A 21,935-nucleotide genomic window follows, 5' to 3' on the forward strand; every position below is an offset into this window, starting at 1 on the left:
GGTTTTCATGAAATCCCAACCCCTATGTCCAGAAGGACACTGATGATTAGTTATCTAATTTATTTGGCACATATGAAAATTAGTTCTCAAGTGCATGAGTGACTTTTCCAAAGTTAACAGGTTAGCATCAGAGACAGGGCTGACTTTTCTACTACAGACATTTTTGTTCCTTATACATTTACACACAGGGTGAATAAGGAAAACCATCATCATCATAAGTCTGGAGCAGTATGCCTGGTGACTCATGCTTTAAAAAGTGACTGTTACATTCATTGTTATTAATATTAAATAACACAAGCAAAGTATCACAACATTACCACTTTATTGACCAGTACACTAAATCTAGACTTGCTGAGACTCCTCTACCATGGGCAGGCTGAGAAGGCTCCGGAACCCAGGTATTCTGAATCCAAATCTTCCATTTTTCTCACCACAGTGGTGGCCTTGTATGCAAAGCAGGCCATAGAGAAGGTTAGCACTAAGCTCCTGTCTTCCGATGCATCCCTTAGTTATCCTTGGATTTGTGAACTTAACAACTGCCTAGGAGCCAAAGATTTGTAACTGTCTATCCAGTGTTCTGCTCAGCACATTGACTTAAGTCAGGAAGATGAACAACATCTTGATTAAAAAGAATATGAAATCAGAGCTTTTGATTAAGAATTTGGTAAATCATAATGAGCCCATAATATAAGCAAAAGGAAAATTAGAAGGGATAAAAATGAGAAAAACAAAATTAATAAAGAATTCTAAAATACTGATTAAGGGAAAGTTGCACAAATGCAGTGTAAATTCCAGAAATCATCAGAATCCCCAGTGAAACCAGAAACGACCCAGCAAGAAAAGCAAAGCAGGATGGTGCCCATATATAAGCAGGTCCATTGCAGAGACAGGCCTCTCACCACCAGCAGCCGTGCTCCAAGGGAACACACTTCTGAGAACTCTAGCACTGCCTGTTCTGGATTCTCGTCTGCCTCTGAAAAGTGTGCTACCTCACTCATCCTGGCCTGTGCTTTTCCTAATGACACATTTATGAAGAACAGTTGCCATTTAGTAAATCTTACTATACGTGAACAGGAACGATAATACGCAATTTATGCACATTTGACCTCCCAAACCCACAATCTTTATCAGTGCAGCCATTTCTTAAGTGAAGACACTGAAGCTCAGAGCGATTCAGCAATTTACTTGGAGTTACACATGTCATAGGGGATAAAGTCTAGGTCTGAATTCAGGACTGCCTGATTTGATAGCATGGACTTTTCATCACTGAAACCTTTCTGGGACAATAGGTTTATATAGGAAACAATATGCACTTTTCTTGTAACTAATCCTCCTGCATTCTCTTGGAAATGGTAGCAGGAAAAAAGGCGCAGCTAATTCTCTCTTATAGTCAACAAGCAAGTGTACGGAAAACTAACACCCAAATTCCTTAAAGGTACTGTGTTCTAACTGATATTGTTAGATTATTATTTTGTGTGTTTTCTTGCATCAAATTACTGATTCCCACTTTGGTGCGCATATTTTTGTGCTGCAAAATTTTTAAAAAATTATGCAAGCAGATATATTTGTTTTTCATCGTGTCTCACAATGATAGCAGAATTTGGGGTATATATTTAGTTTGATTTGTGCATGCGGTTGGGTATTATTTCAGGTTAGCGGGAATTCTTGTTTTGTGAATTGAATGAATGTCACCTGGATGAATGAGAATGATGCTATGGGTTATTGATTCCTAAAAGTATCTAAGATGACTTGCTACAAATCATGGATTATATTTTATTCTTCCATTTTAACATTTTAATCATAATTCTCTAGTCTTAAAGTGGTGTATTTTACCCAAGAATTCTATAACCTTAATTCATTAGAGTGCCCTTGAAGACAGCAATCAGATAAAACAGTAATTCCTCTGTTAGGAAATGGACCAACTAAAGCACTTGCGAATTGGCTAAGGAAATGGAGTAGAAGTTTCCAGAAAGCAGCTTCATATAATTAGCAAATCCCACCATCAAGATCGGCGCCAGCAGCCCCATGATGTAGTCCAGGAGGCAGTGAACTGTGGCTCATAGGCCAAATGTCCCACCACCTGTTTGTTTCCCGCAAGCCTGGGATAGGATTTACATTTTTAGCTAGTTGGAAAAAAAGAAAGACAGAATAAGAAAAATATTGTATGGTATGTGAAAATTATGTGAAATTTAATTTCAGTGTCCATAAAGAAGATTTTATTGGAATATAGCCACACCCAATTGTTTACATGTTGTCTGACTGCTTTTATGTCACAGCAGGAGAGTAGATCCATTTCCTACACAGACCCTGGGTAGCTTATGAACTCTGAAATATTCCCTTGACGGAAAGTTTTCTGTCCTTGATCAAGAATAGGACTCTCACATCTTCAAAGGCATTATACACAGTGTTCTTGTTCTTGAGTCTGGATGACCACAGTTATTCTATTCCTCCAGAAGTCATAGGCGTGGTGGGCAACAGAGTTGAATAAGACTCTTTCCATGTTCTTAAAGGGCTGCTATTGAGGAGAAGAAAAAACACACACTGAAATTGCGAAGGTCACAATCCAAAGACAAACAGAGGTGTCAGGGGAGAGGTAATGTCCATAATGGGAACTGCTTCACAGACCCTGTGGGATAAGACTTTGGCACTATGATGAAGGAATAAAAGTTAGTCCGCTTGATGATCACTTCTGGATAGCTCGGAAGTGATTTTTTGAGGAGGCAGCCACTTAGGCATTCTTCACTTCTCTGAATGATGAAGTTGAAAAACTTTGAGGATATTTTTTGCATACAAATAAGTAAAAAATTTCTTACAAAGGAAAAATAAAAGAGCTAATTGTGTCAAAAGATATAGTTATTTGTCTTGAAGTGAGAGGGCTATGAGAGACAATGTCAGTGCAACCAGCTAACTGCATTTTTTGGAATCTTTCATGATGATCTCATCATCATACATTCCTTCAGTGGTTTACGGTGATGACATAAATCTTGATGAACTCATCTCCCATGAAGACGACTGTCCTGAATCCTTTCTTCCGAGCTGCCCCTGCATTTTTTTTTTTTATCATTGCTACCTCATTTCCAAAAGAAGCAATCAAAACACAAACCCTTTTTGAAAAAAGAACAAATAATGGCTGGCAGAAGCTATTTGAGTTGCCCTGCACTCCTTGAAGAATTTGCCACCGAGTCTTTAGCAGTACTGGTGCTCTTTGTGTTACAAAAGCATCACCTTGGTCTCTACCTTCATCCTCACGTGACATTCTCCCTGTAAGCCCGTTTCTGGGTCCAAATTTCTTGTTTTCATAAGGACACCAGTCACACTAAATTAGGACACAAACTAATGATCTCATCTTTAATTGATCTCACCTATATTGACTTTATTTCTAGAAAAAGTTGCATTCTGAGGTAGTGGGAGTTATGAATATATGAATTTTTGTGTAACAATCAACTCACAACAGACAGAGGCAGAAATGAAATTGCTCAGAAGGCAGAAATGCAGATGTTAAGCCGACGCAGGAGGCAGAGTCCGATTCTGAGGTAGTGGGAGTTACGAATATATGAATTTTTGTGTAACAATCAACTCACAACAGACAAAGAGGCAGAAATGAAATTGCTCAGAAGGCAGAAATGCAGATGTTAAGCCGACGCAGGAGGCAGAGTCCGCATGCACTGTCAAGCAGCTTTGACTTCTAACTGGACTTGTGAAGGGCACACTATGGGAGACAAGAGCTGTTGCGGTGCAGAGTCCATTCCAGGAGAAGTACACACACGTTCTTGGGTGTTAGAAGAGCCAGACTGGCTGCTGAGTGGCTGGACCTCGAGACTCCTGAAAGGAGCTACACTGGGTAATTCCAAGGCCTGCTTATTCCATATCTCTTTCCTTCTGGACCTTTCCTTATTCAGGCATCCAGAAGATCCCAAATGTTAGGAGCTATTTTCATTCCTAGAATACAGAGCCCTTTTCAGCAGTATGAGAAACCAACTCCTTTTACTTGTTGGTAAAAAGACGTAAAGGATATCCATGTATTTATGGTTTCCTATGTGAAGGATGCTTCTTCTCTTTCTTTTTCTTCTTAAACTCATCTAAGCCTCAAATGATGGATACTCCTTTTCTTACAATTTCCGTTTCATTCCCTTTAAATATTATGGAAATGCACCTTTTCCTAATGCTTTCTAAGGTTAGTATATACTGTGTATTTTTTTAATCACACCTTCATATTGTCTCTCAAGCCAAGGCACTATGATTCCTCTCCACTGCCACGTCTTCAGAGAGTGAGTGGTATCCTGAGTGTGGTTCTTGCACCAGCAGTAATCACACCTTCATATTGTCTCTCAAGCCAAGGCACTATGATCCCTCTCCACTGCCACGTCTTCAGAGAGTGAGTGGTATCCTGAGTGTGGTTCTTGCACCAGCAGCATCTGGGAAATTATTAAATGTACAAACATTTTACTTACCCACCTGTGTCACTGCTAGAGCTACTGAATGAGAAACACTAGGTGTGGGGTTCGTAAAGCTGTGTTAACTGTCTTCCAGGTGAGGCTCAGCAAGAGGTCAGTGTCATCTGTGTTGAGCAAAACAGTGCACGGATGATCCGATGCACTATCTTCCTAACTGGTGTCCCTACGGATATGGTCCCCCATTCTCCATACAAGAGCCAGGCTGATTCTTCAAAATGTTAATCAAATCACTTAATTTTCTACCTTAAAAACTTTTGTATCAAAGGCTTTCTACTGTATTTACCATAAAAGCAAATCTCTCACCCTAACTTGCTAGACAACTTACTATGCAATGGCCTCTACTCAACATTCTAGAGGATACTGGGGCAGCATTATTTGCTCTTATATCCATAGTACCTCCCACATAATAAATCTTTACTATCTGCCGAATCGATCGTTTAAATGGTAAAAATATCCAGATCTACGTTATTCACTCTGTTTACAATGTTACTGAATTCAAATTCTTGAGTTTTGTCCATTTATATTCTAAAGAGTCTGTCCTTTTCTACCTCTTCTTTCCTGATGCTTCCAAAATCCCATGCTAATTTTAGTTAATCATTACTAAACTTCACAAGCGATTAACACGGCACCTGTTTGTACTAGAAACGTTATCATCTCTAGAAGTTCACATGCACGTAGAGAAAAACAGACTTGTAAACACTGTCTTTCCTAAGTTTATGGTATGGGATACAATAAGCTTTGAAACATGAAGGTCATGATTAAGCTAGGTCTGAAACGAGAAGAAAGAATTCTCCAACTAGAGAATCGTGTAAGGTTAGTAATGGTAGTTACTGCACCTGGGAAGGCACTTGAACTATGAGGAAAACAAAGATGATAAATTCAGAGCGCTGTGGTCCTACAAAGAGATGTTCATGAGTCCCAGAATCAGAGAGGATGATGTACATCAGGATGGCTCCTGGGAGAAAGGCGTTCTAGGCTTTACTCTGCAGAGAGTAGGAAGCCATCGCAGATGTTTAATCCTGGAAGGGGGAGGAATGTGTTTGAGTTTAGGGTCCCTCTGATGGCAATATGGGGGATGGATTAGGGAGGAAATAGGAGGCAGGAAGCCCAGCACAGAGGTTGTCCTCTGAAATTTCTCTACTTCTCTCCCTTCTTAGGTTCATGGAGGACACAAGCCAATCTTTCATCACATTACACAAAGTGACACTCGTCGGTGGCTGTTTTGCTCAGTTGCTCTGTGTGCAGACCTGACTGGTCAGCTTGGGAACTGCATGGAGACTTAGTCAAGCGAACTTCCCCCTAAGCCCAGTGAACACTCTGCCCCCACTGCATCTTCCTTGGAGTCGCTTTTGCAATGCCATCTTTAGGTTTCCTCTCTCAGAGTGGTCCTGCTGGCCACGGAGTTGCACTTTCGCTACTGCTTTTTCTGATTATAGCCAGCCTACCTCTCCATGCCTATTTCCTGGTTTTCATGAAATCCCAACCCCTATGTCCAGAAGGACACTGATGATTAGTTATCTAATTTATTTGGCACATATGAAAATTAGTTCTCAAGTGCATGAGTGACTTTTCCAAAGTTAACAGGTTAGCATCAGAGACAGGGCTGACTTTTCTACTACAGACATTTTTGTTCCTTATACATTTACACACAGGGTGAATAAGGAAAACCATCATCATCATAAGTCTGGAGCAGTATGCCTGGTGACTCATGCTTTAAAAAGTGACTGTTACATTCATTGTTATTAATATTAAATAACACAAGCAAAGTATCACAACATTACCACTTTATTGACCAGTACACTAAATCTAGACTTGCTGAGACTCCTCTACCATGGGCAGGCTGAGAAGGCTCCGGAACCCAGGTATTCTGAATCCAAATCTTCCATTTTTCTCACCACAGTGGTGGCCTTGTATGCAAAGCAGGCCATAGAGAAGGTTAGCACTAAGCTCCTGTCTTCCGATGCATCCCTTAGTTATCCTTGGATTTGTGAACTTAACAACTGCCTAGGAGCCAAAGATTTGTAACTGTCTATCCAGTGTTCTGCTCAGCACATTGACTTAAGTCAGGAAGATGAACAACATCTTGATTAAAAAGAATATGAAATCAGAGCTTTTGATTAAGAATTTGGTAAATCATAATGAGCCCATAATATAAGCAAAAGGAAAATTAGAAGGGATAAAAATGAGAAAAACAAAATTAATAAAGAATTCTAAAATACTGATTAAGGGAAAGTTGCACAAATGCAGTGTAAATTCCAGAAATCATCAGAATCCCCAGTGAAACCAGAAACGACCCAGCAAGAAAAGCAAAGCAGGATGGTGCCTATATATAAGCAGGTCCATTACAGAGACAGGCCTCTCACCACCAGCAGCCGTGCTCCAAGGGAACACACTTCTGAGAACTCTAGCACTGCCTGTTCTGGATTCTCGTCTGCCTCTGAAAAGTGTGCTACCTCACTCATCCTGGCCTGTGCTTTTCCTAATGACACATTTATGAAGAACAGTTGCCATTTAGTAAATCTTACTATACGTGAACAGGAACGATAATACGCAATTTATGCACATTTGACCTCCCAAACCCACAATCTTTATCAGTGCAGCCATTTCTTAAGTGAAGACACTGAAGCTCAGAGCGATTCAGCAATTTACTTGGAGTTACACATGTCATAGGGGATAAAGTCTAGGTCTGAATTCAGGACTGCCTGATTTGATAGCATGGACTTTTCATCACTGAAACCTTTCTGGGACAATAGGTTTATATAGGAAACAATATGCACTTTTCTTGTAACTAATCCTCCTGCATTCTCTTGGAAATGGTAGCAGGAAAAAAGGCAGCAGCTAATTCTCTCTTATAGTCAACAAGCAAGTGTACGGAAAACTAACACCCAAATTCCTTAAAGGTACTGTGTTCTAACTGATATTGTTAGATTATTATTTTGTGTGTTTTCTTGCATCAAATTACTGATTCCCACTTTGGTGCGCATATTTTTGTGCTGCAAAATTTTTAAAAAATTATGCAAGCAGATATATTTGTTTTTCATCGTGTCTCACAATGATAGCAGAATTTGGGGTATATATTTAGTTTGATTTGTGCATGCGGTTGGGTATTATTTCAGGTTAGCGGGAATTCTTGTTTTGTGAATTGAATGAATGTCACCTGGATGAATGAGAATGATGCTATGGGTTATTGATTCCTAAAAGTATCTAAGATGACTTGCTACAAATCATGGATTATATTTTATTCTTCCATTTTAACATTTTAATCATAATTCTCTAGTCTTAAAGTGGTGTATTTTACCCAAGAATTCTATAACCTTAATTCATTAGAGTGCCCTTGAAGACAGCAATCAGATAAAACAGTAATTCCTCTGTTAGGAAATGGACCAACTAAAGCACTTGCGAATTGGCTAAGGAAATGGAGTAGAAGTTTCCAGAAAGCAGCTTCATATAATTAGCAAATCCCACCATCAAGATCGGCGCCAGCAGCCCCATGATGTAGTCCAGGAGGCAGTGAACTGTGGCTCATAGGCCAAATGTCCCACCACCTGTTTGTTTCCCGCAAGCCTGGGATAGGATTTACATTTTTAGCTAGTTGGAAAAAAAGAAAGACAGAATAAGAAAAATATTGTATGGTATGTGAAAATTATGTGAAATTTAATTTCAGTGTCCATAAAGAAGATTTTATTGGAATATAGCCACACCCAATTGTTTACATGTTGTCTGACTGCTTTTATGTCACAGCAGGAGAGTAGATCCATTTCCTACACAGACCCTGGGTAGCTTATGAACTCTGAAATATTCCCTTGACGGAAAGTTTTCTGTCCTTGATCAAGAATAGGACTCTCACATCTTCAAAGGCATTATACACAGTGTTCTTGTTCTTGAGTCTGGATGACCACAGTTATTCTATTCCTCCAGAAGTCATAGGCGTGGTGGGCAACAGAGTTGAATAAGACTCTTTCCATGTTCTTAAAGGGCTGCTATTGAGGAGAAGAAAAAACACACACTGAAATTGCGAAGGTCACAATCCAAAGACAAACAGAGGTGTCAGGGGAGAGGTAATGTCCATAATGGGAACTGCTTCACAGACCCTGTGGGATAAGACTTTGGCACTATGATGAAGGAATAAAAGTTAGTCCGCTTGATGATCACTTCTGGATAGCTCGGAAGTGATTTTTTGAGGAGGCAGCCACTTAGGCATTCTTCACTTCTCTGAATGATGAAGTTGAAAAACTTTGAGGATATTTTTTGCATACAAATAAGTAAAAAATTTCTTACAAAGGAAAAATAAAAGAGCTAATTGTGTCAAAAGATATAGTTATTTGTCTTGAAGTGAGAGGGCTATGAGAGACAATGTCAGTGCAACCAGCTAACTGCATTTTTTGGAATCTTTCATGATGATCTCATCATCATACATTCCTTCAGTGGTTTACGGTGATGACATAAATCTTGATGAACTCATCTCCCATGAAGACGACTGTCCTGAATCCTTTCTTCCGAGCTGCCCCTGCATTTTTTTTTTTTATCATTGCTACCTCATTTCCAAAAGAAGCAATCAAAACACAAACCCTTTTTGAAAAAAGAACAAATAATGGCTGGCAGAAGCTATTTGAGTTGCCCTGCACTCCTTGAAGAATTTGCCACCGAGTCTTTTATTTCCTGTCATTCTCCATTTTCACTTGCTCTATGACCATTTACCTAAGTCTAGAGAAATACTGGATTACTGCTGCTGCTGCTTAAAATAGAAACGAGGCAAAGTAGCACCAGTAAACATGCTCATGGAAGCAGGCCGTAGAGAGCCTTGGTTTCAGGTTGCAAGTATTTGTTTCTTTTCTCCACCACTTCCTCCGCTTAAAACTATGCTGATTTTGAGACTGACATGGAATCACTGTCTACCCTTTTATCAGAAAGTTATTTTTCTTTCCCTCACTGTTTTTTTTTAGACATGCCTTTTAAAGACAGTACTACTGTGGCTAGCAACAAATATCCATCAAGTAACATTTATTTGTCTTACGCCATTAAATATTTTGAAGGAGCATAAAGACATATCATGCTACCTTCATCTTTATCAACATGGGGCCTTTTCAGAAGTTAGGACAATCATCGGAGAAATGTTTGAAAAAGTAACTAATTAATTAATTTGGCAATTCTTCTCTAGGAATTTCCCCTGATAACCATATGAGATGTTTCACTCCAAGAACAAAGTCCTTCTTTGTGGTTACAGATCTTCCTCTAAAACCTACAGCCAAAATGCACCCATGTCTGAGTTCTGGCCCACAGAATGTAGACCACTTCCAGTCCTGGTTATAAAAACGCCCCCTGCCATCTTGCACTATGTTCAAGGTCTTTGGAAGTTCTCTTAGATGGTGAGATTTTCTACTGGCAGGAGCTGGATTTCCTTCGTTTGCTGCATGAAGCCTTGCCCAATTGTAAAAATCCAAATCAAACTTTGCTTTCATTATGCAATTACAGGCACATTTGTGTTTTGTTAATCCACAGAGATTTCTGAAATTGTAAAAGTAGTTATTCTATCCTGGAAAAACAGATTTGTTAGTCTAGAGTTATCGTTAAGGGCCTAACAAAAGAATGTATATTCTCTTGTAACTCTTCTATGTTGTTCTTTTCTTCTTCAAATTATGAGGGGCACTATTTGGATTATAGTTCGCTCCATCCTCTTGGAACGGAAATATGCACAAAGCACTGATCTTCCTATGAGCCTTATGCACTAGATCTACCTGTTGAGTGGAACTGAACACAATGAGTTTAGCGGGGATTTATGTGTGACTGAAGATGCAACTGCTGCTGAGAAAATTTCCTGGGAAATAGAGAGGGGAACCTATGAACACTTACTGTTCCAGGCTCTATGCTAGGTGCTTTTGTGCAGGGTGTCCGGGGTGACCCTCACACCAGGACAGCAGGAGAGGTACTCTTATCTTCACTGCTTTGAGGAGACAGTTATGGCCAAAGATCCTGAGCCACAGGCTGGTTAGACATCCTGGAGTCAGTGCCCTACAATTTCTGAAGCCACACAGGGGAGCCCACACAGCTGCAGGGCTTCATTCCCCTGCTGACTTCCTCTTCCTTACCTTCCTTCCCTCTCCTTCGCTCCCCCTTTATGCTTCCTTTCAGGTCTCGATCCTCAGGGCCAGGGCTTATTTATATACCAAAAATGAAAAACACAACAAAGAAGAAAGGAAAGTCAGACTAGGTACAATGCAGCAATTGTCTGCTTTCCTGACAACTGATGTTTGCAGTCCAGGATCATTAACTGTACATAGAAATAGAGGTGTTTTTCTAAATAAGCCATCCTAGACATGCAAGTCTGTGACTGTTTAATTCATCATGAGATGCTAATGTGGGGGCACACCTGTGTGAGTACACACTCCTGGATATTGCTGTGCATAAATGCAGCTAGCAGGATCCCAGGCTGGGTAGAGCTGGCAGTACTCCAAAAAGAAAATTTTCATTGATCTTCCAGTTTAATTATATCTGTGGCGATATCTACTACCTTGTGAATCATCATGTGGGCTCGTTAGGCACCTGTTCTCTCTCCACTTGCAAGGAAAATGTTTCAATTAGAATAAAAAAATGATTACAGATCTTTCCTCTTCATTTCTTGCCCTAGGTAACTGGGAGGAAACTGACATGAATATGCAGCCAGGCAGGCGGAGAACGGGTCACCTCACAGATAGGAACTTATTAGCTCTGTATCATTTCCCCCTCAGCGCACGCCTGCCTTCCTAACCCACACACACAAATCACACATTCATTACACGGATGTCACAAATATATTTTTTACTCAGATGAAGCCTCCATGAAACATCACGAAGACAAGTTGTTGTGTTAGTTCTTTCATCCTGAAAAGCTTGATTCGGGGATTTATGTGTGACTGAAGATGCAACTGCTGCTGAGAAAATTTCTTGGGGGATAGAGAGGGGAACCTATGAACACTTACTGTTCCAGGCTCTATGCTAGGTGCCTTTGTGCAGGGTGTCCTGGGTGACCCTCACACCAGGACAGCAGGAGAGGTACTCTTATCTTCACTGCTTTGAGGAGACAGTTATGGCCAAGATACTTTCACACTCCGCCTGGTCCAGTTCCAAAGGCCACCGCAGATGCAAAAGCTTAAATGCTGCTTAGGGTGTGACTGGAGATTTTGTGGAGGTCCCACCCTGCAGCAGAGTAACAGAGGCAGCGTGCAGATGCCATCCATCCCATTCTCACCTCGGCTTGTTGATGAAGGACCTCAATAGCTGGCAAGCAAACAGAAGATGCTTGCACCCTTCAGCCCCAGTGAGAAGCTTCTTAGTTTCGTCCTTCAGATAAGGAATGAATATGTTAACTGGGTCAATATAATGAGCAGACTGCTATCTGTAGGCTGTTTTCAGCCTTTTGAAGGGTCATTTCAGACAGTGAATCAGAAAGACAGAGCTCTGGCACATAAGACTGGGACAGTTAAGCACATATGAAACCAGGAAGTTTACTTAATAGGAATAAACAAGCAATGAGGAAAGCAACGAGCTCCGTGAGGCTGGATGGTGTAATTCATTATAATATGAGCAGACTGCTATCTGTAGGCTGTTTTCAGCCTTTTGAAGGGTCATTTCAGACAGTGAATCAGAAAGACAGAGCTCTGGCACATAAGACTGGGACAGTTAAGCACATATGAAACCAGGAAGTTTACTTAATAGGAATAAACAAGCAATGAGGAAAGCAACGAGCTCCGTGAGGCTGGATGGTGTAATTCATTATAATAACAAACTTAGTTTTCTTTCAAATGCCGAGGGGATCAAGAGATACAGGGAAAAGGCTGGGATGGTAGGGAAAAGAGATGACAAAGGAATTAAGATGTGTTATGTACATGTACACAACCCATACAAGGGATGTAAACACTGTGTACTGCAAACATGAGCTAATAAAAAATGAAAAAATTACAAACACATTGTTGTGTTAGTTCTTTCATCCTGAAAAGCTTGATTCGGGGATTTATGTGTGACTGAAGATGCAACTGCTGCTGAGAAAATTTCTTGGGAAATAGAGAGGGGAACCTATGAACACTTACTGTTCCAGGCTCTATGCTAGGTGCCTTTGTGCAGGGTGTCCTGGGTGACCCTCACACCAGGACAGCAGGAGAGGTACTCTTATCTTCACTGCTTTGAGGAGACAGTTATGGCCAAGATACTTTCACACTCCGCCTGGTCCAGTTCCAAAGGCCACCGCAGATGCAAAAGCTTAAATGCTGCTTAGGGTGTGACTGGAGATTTTGTGGAGGTCCCACCCTGCAGCAGAGTAACAGAGGCAGCGTGCAGATGCCATCCATCCCATTCTCACCTCGGCTTGTTGATGAAGGACCTCAATAGCTGGCAAGCAAACAGAAGATGCTTGCACCCTTCAGCCCCAGTGAGAAGCTTCTTAGTTTCGTCCTTCAGATAAGGAATGAATATGTTAACTGGGTCAATATAATGAGCAGACTGCTATCTGTAGGCTGTTTTCAGCCTTTTGAAGGGTCATTGCAGACAGTGAATCAGAAAGACAGAGTTCTGGCACATAAGACTGGGACAGTTAAGCACATATGAAACCAGGAAGTTTACTTAATAGGGATAAACAAGCAATGAGGAAAGCAACGAGCTCCGTGAGAGTGAGGCTGGGGTGTAATTCATTATAATAACAAACTTAGTTCTTTCTCAAATGCCGAGGGGATCAAGAGATACAGGGAAAAGGCTGGGATGGTAGGGAAAAGAGATGACAAAGGAATTAAGATGTGTTATGTACATGTACACAACCCATACAAGGGATGTAAACACTGTGTACTGCAAACATGAGCTAATAAAAAATGAAAAAATTACAAACACACGCACACGCACAAAATTCATCACACACAATTCATTACATAGAGTCTGAAACATTAAAAGGGTTTAGAAAATCTGAGTTCACTTTCCATGTCCCTAATGGGTACTTCATACATTTTAGTGACTAGAATTGAAATCAGAGGCCATGATTAGGGCAAGGTACTAGTTTCAAACCAGGTGGGAACCACAACCTGGCAACTACAAGGTGATTCCCATTTGAGACCAATCACTGCTGAAGATCCTCCTTCATTCCCTACCTCTACGGATAGAGATTCAACAAAATGGCTTGCTTTAGCCAGCTGAAGGCAAGAGGGTGTGATACGACTAAAGGCCTGAATGGCACTTGCACAACTGACCTTGTCCAGACCTCATCACTGCCTGAAGATCATGTCCAAGGGAGGCATCTGGTCCAGGAATAGGGTAAGAGACATGTGGGGCAGTTAGCGAGGCCCAGGCAGGATCAGGCAGCACTCAGCAACTCCAAATGTAAAATAAATAAACGCTGAGCTGTGTACCTACGGTTGTTTGTTATACAGTAAATAAATTTAGACAGTGAATAAATGGCATTTTTAGCCCACTTTCTCAAACTTGGTTTTGAGAGGGAGAACGTCACAACATAGAAGGCTGTGGCCAGAACATCTCATGCTCAGTAAGAATTTGCTTAGGTCCTTCCAGTTCAGAGAAGAGCCCACCAATAACTAGGGTAAAAAAATCACAGTACTGTAGGCCAGAAGAGCAGCTAACAATTACCATATCCTCCAGACCAAAAATTAGCCAGAAGTGACAAGGATAGTCCAAAGTTTCTCTGGGGGTGCTTTTGTGGATTCACTGGCAGTTCCTGGATTTCGGAACATGGCCACTCTAAAGGTAACAAGCCTGGTATCAACGGGGCATTGAGTCAGAGTCAGCAAATGCAGAACGATGAAGTCCATGTCAGGGGCTCAGGCTGAACTCCGGGCAGAAGGGAGGCCATGGTGATGCTTTGTTTTCTAATTTGGACTTTTGTCTTTCGTGAGAGTGGCCGTGAGCCCAGGGAGGCTCTCTAGAGGAGCCTGATGAAAAAAGGTGTGAGAGAGTGAGTCCAGCAGGGCACAGTATGGAAGTGCAACAAGAAATGTTTCTCACTCACAAGTCCCAGAGAAGAAAGAATACTGAGAGGAAGTCTGGAGGCGGGAAGGAGTGATGCAGTTGTAAGGGAGAGGGAGCCAGACAATGGGGAGCTACTATTTGTTAAGGCTTCGGGGCATTTCTCTAGGCTCTCCCCTGAGGACTCTGGACTGGCTAGCTTAGAGACAACACTACTGATGGGCGGGGCTTGTTCATGTGACCCTGGTGTCCACCACTGGGGTTTAAGATGTGGGATGAGGTGGGTGTGGGGCAGTAAGGTAGGCAACAAGCAGGAATACTGCAGTCATATTGTTGGGCAAGTTTTAGCTAGGCCAAAGGTGAAGGAAGGACTGGGTTTCAAACACGTTATATATCAGGCCTAGAAATGGATACCCAAGCAGCCACTGTATTAAAGAAATTTATGATAAACCCATATCTTTGCTTCCAGAAGAACATTTAGTACTTCGGTGGGTCTACTGGGCTTTTATGGCTGGGAGGTGGTGGTGCAACATTTTAAATTTTCTACTTCTAGTGTTATTATTCTGTTTCCTGGAGCCCATCAGAGTGGCAGATTTACTCCTTATAAGGTTCATATCATGATGTTTTTTTCTCTTTAGTAAATTTCTTTTTATGCCTTTGAACTATAAGCCTTCCACACCAGGAACAAGGGACTTCCAAGTGACGTTATATTTCTTAGTGAGAAGTCCTTTCTGTGGGTTGTTTCTACAGTACCTTGCTGGTAACTTCACCCGAGGAATGAATCAGTTACCCCAGTGCACTTGGGAGTATCCACAATCAGAAATGAGTCTGCTGCACATGAAGTACTGGTGTTTTCCACATCCTTCTACCAAGTTCTGGTGGCTAACTGCACATGAGCTCTCTAGGAAAGGAAGATAAATCACAGGCAGCCTCTTCGATCCAGGATGCCATCTATTCCTATTTATCGATTCCCCAGTGCCATCCATTGTAGGATGCACTACCAATTTGATAATAGATTTCCAGAGGTGGGAGGCAGCAGCAGTATATTACATGTACAACTGATGGTAAGATGCATACCAGTTTCAGGGGTATTAAAATGTGAAAAAACAATACAATTCAGAACTGAGAAAATACGCATCCCCAAATGGATTCGGATGCCTCACCCCTGGCAATTTTCCTTTTCTGTGCATGGCTATGTTGGTTTGATTCTTGTTCCATTGTCCCAACTCAGAAGCTATGATGCTCTACTCGTATTTCAACCGGGTCTATTGCCCTTCTTTTTTCTGACATGAAAGTGTCAGTTTCAAAGAAAGCTCTTTGTATTTTCATTTTTATCTCAAGTGTGTGATTCTGTCTGTTCATGCTTAGAAATGTATGTGCTATTCCATTTCTTCTGGACGAGGGAGCTGGCAGCATGACATAGAAGTTAAAAATCTCTTTGGCCATCTTAAGCAAGAGCAGGGTAAGGGAAATGGGACAACGGTTGCCTCTTAACTTCAGAGACCACAGCTCCCTGGGGATAAGGAACTCACTGCCACGCATCAGGGTTCTTAGTTAACAACTCCTGGCCAACCTAAGAATAGGAATTTAGTGAAAAGATCATAGGGTGCTCAGAGAACAACTCAAAGGCTCAAGGATAAAGTTCATAAAACAGGAAGTTAAAAGGTAGGCCAGAAATAGCCACAACCATCACATTGCAGAATCCTCTAGTGAGGACAGCACTGCAGAGCTGCCCCAGTGCCACAGCTACTAGTTACTGCCTCGGGACAGGGCCATGGCCACTGGTCCCAAAGCTGCTGTAAATCCCACATTATTATTTCTCTGCTTAAGACATTCTTCATCAAATCGCCACAAGGCTTGTTCTCCCAAGGCTTGCTGTCCTTACTTAAATGTTACCTTCTCAGTGGAGCCTTCAGCGGGCATGCATACTCTTAGTGTGTGCCCTTAAAGAGCTCGCCCCTCCTCCAATGTATTTATCTGACATAATATACAATATACATGTTTTCTTGTTCATTTTCTTCCCAGTATAGAATGTAAGTTCTATAAGGCAAGAATTTTTATCTGATTTTCTTTATGCTACATTTCCAGAAGCTAAAATGGCCTGCATAAACTAAGCAATTAATACACATTTACTGAATAATGAATGAAGTAGGAATGAGTGAAGTTTGTCGATAGCTTCTGCTTCTTTGAGACACTCATTCTCAGTCCAAAGAATGTGTAATTGGTGAGCTGACAGTAGGTAACTTGAGATGCATCTTCAAGAAAAGCTTGGAAAAGGTTGTTTTCTAAAATGATATTTGTTTTTGCTTCATTTCTTACCTGGGATAACAGCTGAATTGCATAACTATTCTGTCTCAATTATTGATCTTCCCCATCCTAACACTGCATTCACAGGGTTATCTCTGAAGGGCAAATTTAATTATGACACAAATACATCATCGATAGATAGATAGACAGACAGACAGACAGTTTTCTGAGACAGCCTCTTGCTATGCCATTCAGACAGACCTTGAACTCACTAGGTAGCCCAAGCTGGCCTTGAACTCACAGCAATCCTCTTACCTCAGCCACTATGCCCAGCTAGGAAGCTATTGCTCTGGTCAATAATGTGTGATGTTTGAAGCTGGGGATGTGCCCAGGATGATTCATGAATTTCTGGCACGAAAAGCACAACATGGTTATTTTTCTTGATTCCGCTACTCAAGACTGTGGTCACAGGACTGGCAACTTTCCATCTCCTCACATTTGTTAGGAATATAGACTACTGGATGAGAATCTACATTCAAAGAAGATCTTAAAGTGGTTCATAGACATGTTCAAGTTTGTAAAACATTGTCCTAGTGGATTTTAAGTTTGTAATTTTTTTTTGTTTTGAGACAGGGTCTCACTATGTAGTTGAGACTGATCTGGAACTCACTATGTAGTCCAGGTTGGTCTCAAACTCACAGCGATCCTCCTTTCTCAGCCTCCTGAGAGCTGGGATTACAGATGTGCACCACTACGCCCAGTCTAAATTTGTGATCTTACCACAGTAGGTATACACAGAATGCAGCAAAAGTCTGAAAAGTGACTATGAGTGTGTGTGTGTGTGTGTGTGTGTGTGTGTGTATATATATATATACATATATAATTTGTATGTAACACACACATCGAGGGCCATGCAAATAAAGCAAGCAATAGGCAAATATTCCTGAAGACCAGAGCTTTATAGATTTCCATAGAAGACAATTTGCAAAATGGCAGTTTCCTATTTTGAAAAAATATCATTGACAAAATATACAGGAGAGGCACCGTATTTTCTAGACAATCATAAACAGAATAATATAAAGGTAACAAAAACAAAAACACTGAGGGCTGAGGATTTAGCTCAGTGGTTCTGCCACCTGCTTTGCAAGAGCAAGGTCCCAAGTTTGATTCCTGGAACTAACTAACTAAATAAATAAATAAAGTAACTGAAAATCTGTTTTTGCAAGTAGGAATATTTATATGTGATAGCCGCATATCACTCTGAGGATCTGTGACCACATGAAGCTTCTCAGTTGACCAAGAGAGTAACATGAACTCATACTGCTTCCCTTGGACTTTTCCTTCCTTGCTTGACAAAGGACTGGTTAGGAGAGACCAAGACAAGTGCAGATACAGAGTGGCCACGTGTCACTTCTTAAAAGCAGCACAGTCTGTTGACTGGCCTTTCCTGCCCTTTAGTTTTAGCTAGAAAATGAGTTAACTGGTAGGTTAATTGAATGTTATCTAGAAAGCACACACATACTCTGTGTGTGTGTGTGTGTGTACATGTGTGTGTGTGTTGTGTTGTGTTTCAGTAGATCTCGCTTCAGGAGCTCCAGTATTCTGTGCACACCATCCTCCCACTGGCTTCTGGGTCCTCACTGGCCACCCTGGAACTCTGCCCACCCTTACTTGCCGAGATGTGTCTGTCATTTTTGACTGGGTGTGATTCTATCAGCCCAGTGACTTGTCAGGTCCCAAAGAAATTAAAAAAGGAAAAGTCCAGATGGTGACATTTGTGGTGAAAAAGAAAAGTGTCTTTTTCAGTCAAGCTGCCTTCCAATTATTTAAATTTATACAGATTTTATTTATTTATTTGCCATTTTCTCTTCTAAAAGGAGAAAGCTCCCAGCCTTCAAACAGGTTACCTCCAGTCCATCATGCTGCCCTCCTGCTGCTCGTGGCTGGAATGACTGGTCTGTACAGAGTGAGGGGGAAACAAGGAAGTTTGCCAGAAAGCAGCCCCTCCTCTCTGGCTCTTGTCCAGTGAGTGACTGGGTCCTATTGTTCTGATTTAGTAGCATCCCCCAAACCTTCCTTCCAAAGCTTTAGTTTGTTAATAGAACAAAATTCAGTGTGATTCATTCTTTAAGAATTGGGGATGGGGTGTGTGTACCTCCCTACTTACTTATTGAGCCTGGTAGCATGTTAAGATTGATAAATGCTAGGGTTAATATCAACTAACATTTCATGAAACCTTACATATTTTAAGTGCTGTTTTAAATGCTTTACATGCATTACTTCATTTAATACAGCAACCAGATGAGATTTATGCACATTATTATTCTCATTTTTTGCAGATAACAAAATGAGAAAATCAAGCTTTGAGAGGTTATGTAAATAGTCCAAGGGCACACACTAGCAGGTGGCAGATCCATAATAAGAAACAGGTCATCTGTTTCCACTGAAATCACCAAAATTTACAGCACAACAAACTCCACAGCATAACCTCCCAGAAATGAATGATTGAGCCCGAGTGCTCAGGGGGTTTTGAGGGAGGCAGAGTAAGACATCACAGGTACTGGAGAAGATGAGCAAGGAGGCCCTGACCAAACAAAGAAAAGCAACAAGGCAGGGCTTGCAGCACAAATAGCCATGGGGCAGGATCGAGGCAATGCTTAGAGTACAGGATATATAGGAAGCGTGATTTCGAGAGGCCAGGAGACAGCTCCGTGTTGTGTCTGCCAGACTGTGGAATTTGTTCTTTCCTTAGACTTTGGGAGGTTTTACAATAAGGAAGTTCTGAAGTCTGATGTACGTTCTTTAAAAATTTACTCTTTGGTCAAGTACAGGATAAGCTTGCTGTTTCTCTCTTATATCTCCCCCTACCTCTTCTAACTGCCTGCATCTCCTACATGCAGGCAGAGACTAAGAGGATTGGGTACATGAGTATATTTAGTTTCTGCACTCTGTCCTTCAGCCTTGAACCTCACCCAGGGCCTATGAGCTATTCTGACTTTGAGTGGGGAAAGCGTTGTGAAACAGAAAACAGCTTGGGCAATCCTCTGCTTCCTTGAGCCTCCCTATGCAGGGTTTATGTATGAAGACAAATTATGAATAATCTGGAAGGTTTAGGGAGGATGTTGGTGAAGGAGTCCATCTCTCACCTCCAAGGTAACTTTGTCCTATCTCCATCTAGTTTAGCTCAGTTCCTCTAAACATTTTCTTTTCCTTAAGCCCGCAAGACCTCTATCCTTGTCAAAAATGTTCAATTCAAATTTTTATATCACACCCCTTCTTTCCAACCCAATCTTTTACTTCTATTCCATTTTTAATTTCTGTGACTCCCTTACTGAAACGTTGGCCCAAGCCCACCTGTGAAAGTTCTGTCATTTTGTGGAACCTAATGTAACTAATCCCCACCTTGGTAAAATATAGCTGGTGGTGTATAAAAAGCCTTCTCATTAACCAAGTGGTGAGTTTTATGTTGATAAGAAAGACTTTTTTTATTCAGATTGCATGTATGACAGACATGTTAACCTTCGTGATAAAAATGTACATTCTTTCTGCAGCATTTTCAATAGTCTCACAGAGAAATGAATTATCCATATCTGATATTTAAGGATATGGCACCGGACAGTAGAAATCCAGATATGTTTATGTTAAATGCCAAAAAAAAAAATCTGTTAACCTGAAGAAATGTGAGACTGTTTGCCTTGCAACAAGTTTCTGCCTCATCTTTGAATATCTTCTCTATCCCTGTGTTCAGGTCTGAATTCTTAAAATTCTTCAAAGTTAACATCAAATGGAACCTTCAAAAAGAACAGGGGACCTAAGATATAAATATCATGCCATCCGTAGGTCTTTAAGATGAACTGACTCTTGGTGCTGATAAAGTAGCAAGGAGGCACACATATTTAGTAGCATTCCCTCCTCTCAGTGAGGACAGGTTCAGGACAATGGTCTCTCTCACAAGCAAGTCCTCTAAGGATCGAGTTGTATCAGTTTGTTCCCAACTACCTGCATCTCTGGCACTGTGTTGTCAACAGGATGTCAAAGTGTTAAGATATCTAGGGTGATAGACACCCGGACTATGCTGCAAAAATTTCAGAGTGGGTGCCAAGTGTATTTTAATATTGCCATGGACTAAAGACAGAAAGGGAGTGTGTTTTGGGAAGATGATGTATGATGAAGACTGAGGAAGTGAGGCCCCCCATCATGTTAAGTCAAAGGAGCCAAGCAGATGGGTCGATATGTCTTATGACACTTTGGTCTTGTGTCGGATACCCACTGAAGTCATACAAGGATCAGAACAGACTGTAGGCAGCTACTCTGACAATGGAGCACTCAAGATCTATTTACCTTCTCAGGGCTGCACATCTCAATACCATCACATTGATTATTAAAATTTTTGTTTTTATGGTACTACAACTTGAACTTAGTCTGACACATGCTCAGCAAACTCTACCATTGAACTAAACTCTTAGCCCCACTGATAAGCTTTAACACCTGCACTCTGGAAAGGACACATTCATACTCTTGCACTCTCCCTTTTCATAGTCACCAGGCGTATTCATAAATGGCTCCAAGAATTTCAAATTGTACACATTAAGCCTGGAGCTGATTTAAACTAATTCAACATCTTTTGGAACTCTTTCTTTGGGAAAAACACCATGCTAGGTACTGGGAGATAGACGATGAAATGCTTGAAACATCTGTTCCCCAAAAGCCCACAATATCTCACGGTGAAGACAAGCTAAATACACAAGGTAGACAATACACAAGGTAGACAAGGAACTATGTTAGAATGACAAGTATTTGAACGCATCTTTTAAATTATTTTTTCAGATTTGTTTTCCTAAAGGTAGAGAATATATTCAAAATTTTTAGAATTCCAATTTAAAATCATAAACTCTCACTTTTTTTTTTGGTACCAGAGATTGAACTCAGGACCTTGCACTTGCAAGGCAGGTACAGTGCCACTGAGGTAAATCCCTGGATAAAATCATATACTGTGAAAATAATAAAGATTTCTTAAAGTAATCTGACTCTTTGTATCACAAATATTCTTTTAACAAAATGATTTTTCAGGGAAATTTTAGGCTCACAGTTAAACTGAGAGGAAGTTACAGTGATTTTCCATATACCTTTATTCCCCTACATGCATAACCACCACAATTATTAACATCCCCAGGCAGTGTGCATTTGTGGCAACTGATGAATCTAGGGTAACACAATCACCCAAAGTCCCAATACTCTTTTCAAATGGAAGGGTCACATCCCTCGCTACTTTGTAATACATTCTTAGAAAAGAAATTCC

At 40.9% G+C, this 21,935-nt stretch overlaps 1 long non-coding RNA gene across 1 annotated transcript in view; it reads right to left on the bottom strand.

Annotated features, from left to right (window-relative positions):
- Positions 1 to 8,178: 8,178 nt before the first annotated feature.
- LOC104873450 overlaps positions 8,179 to 21,935 on the bottom strand; it is a 164,236-nt gene continuing 150,479 nt past the window's right edge. The window contains exon 7 of the long non-coding RNA XR_783475.1: positions 8,179 to 8,434. This is a non-coding gene — a long non-coding RNA (uncharacterized LOC104873450). The remainder of the gene's footprint in view (positions 8,435 to 21,935) is intronic.

This window comes from Fukomys damarensis, unplaced genomic scaffold (assembly GCF_012274545.1).
Source record: "Fukomys damarensis isolate Sample0158 unplaced genomic scaffold, DMR_v1.0_HiC HiC_scaffold_31, whole genome shotgun sequence".
Taxonomy (NCBI): Eukaryota; Metazoa; Chordata; class Mammalia; order Rodentia; family Bathyergidae; genus Fukomys; species Fukomys damarensis.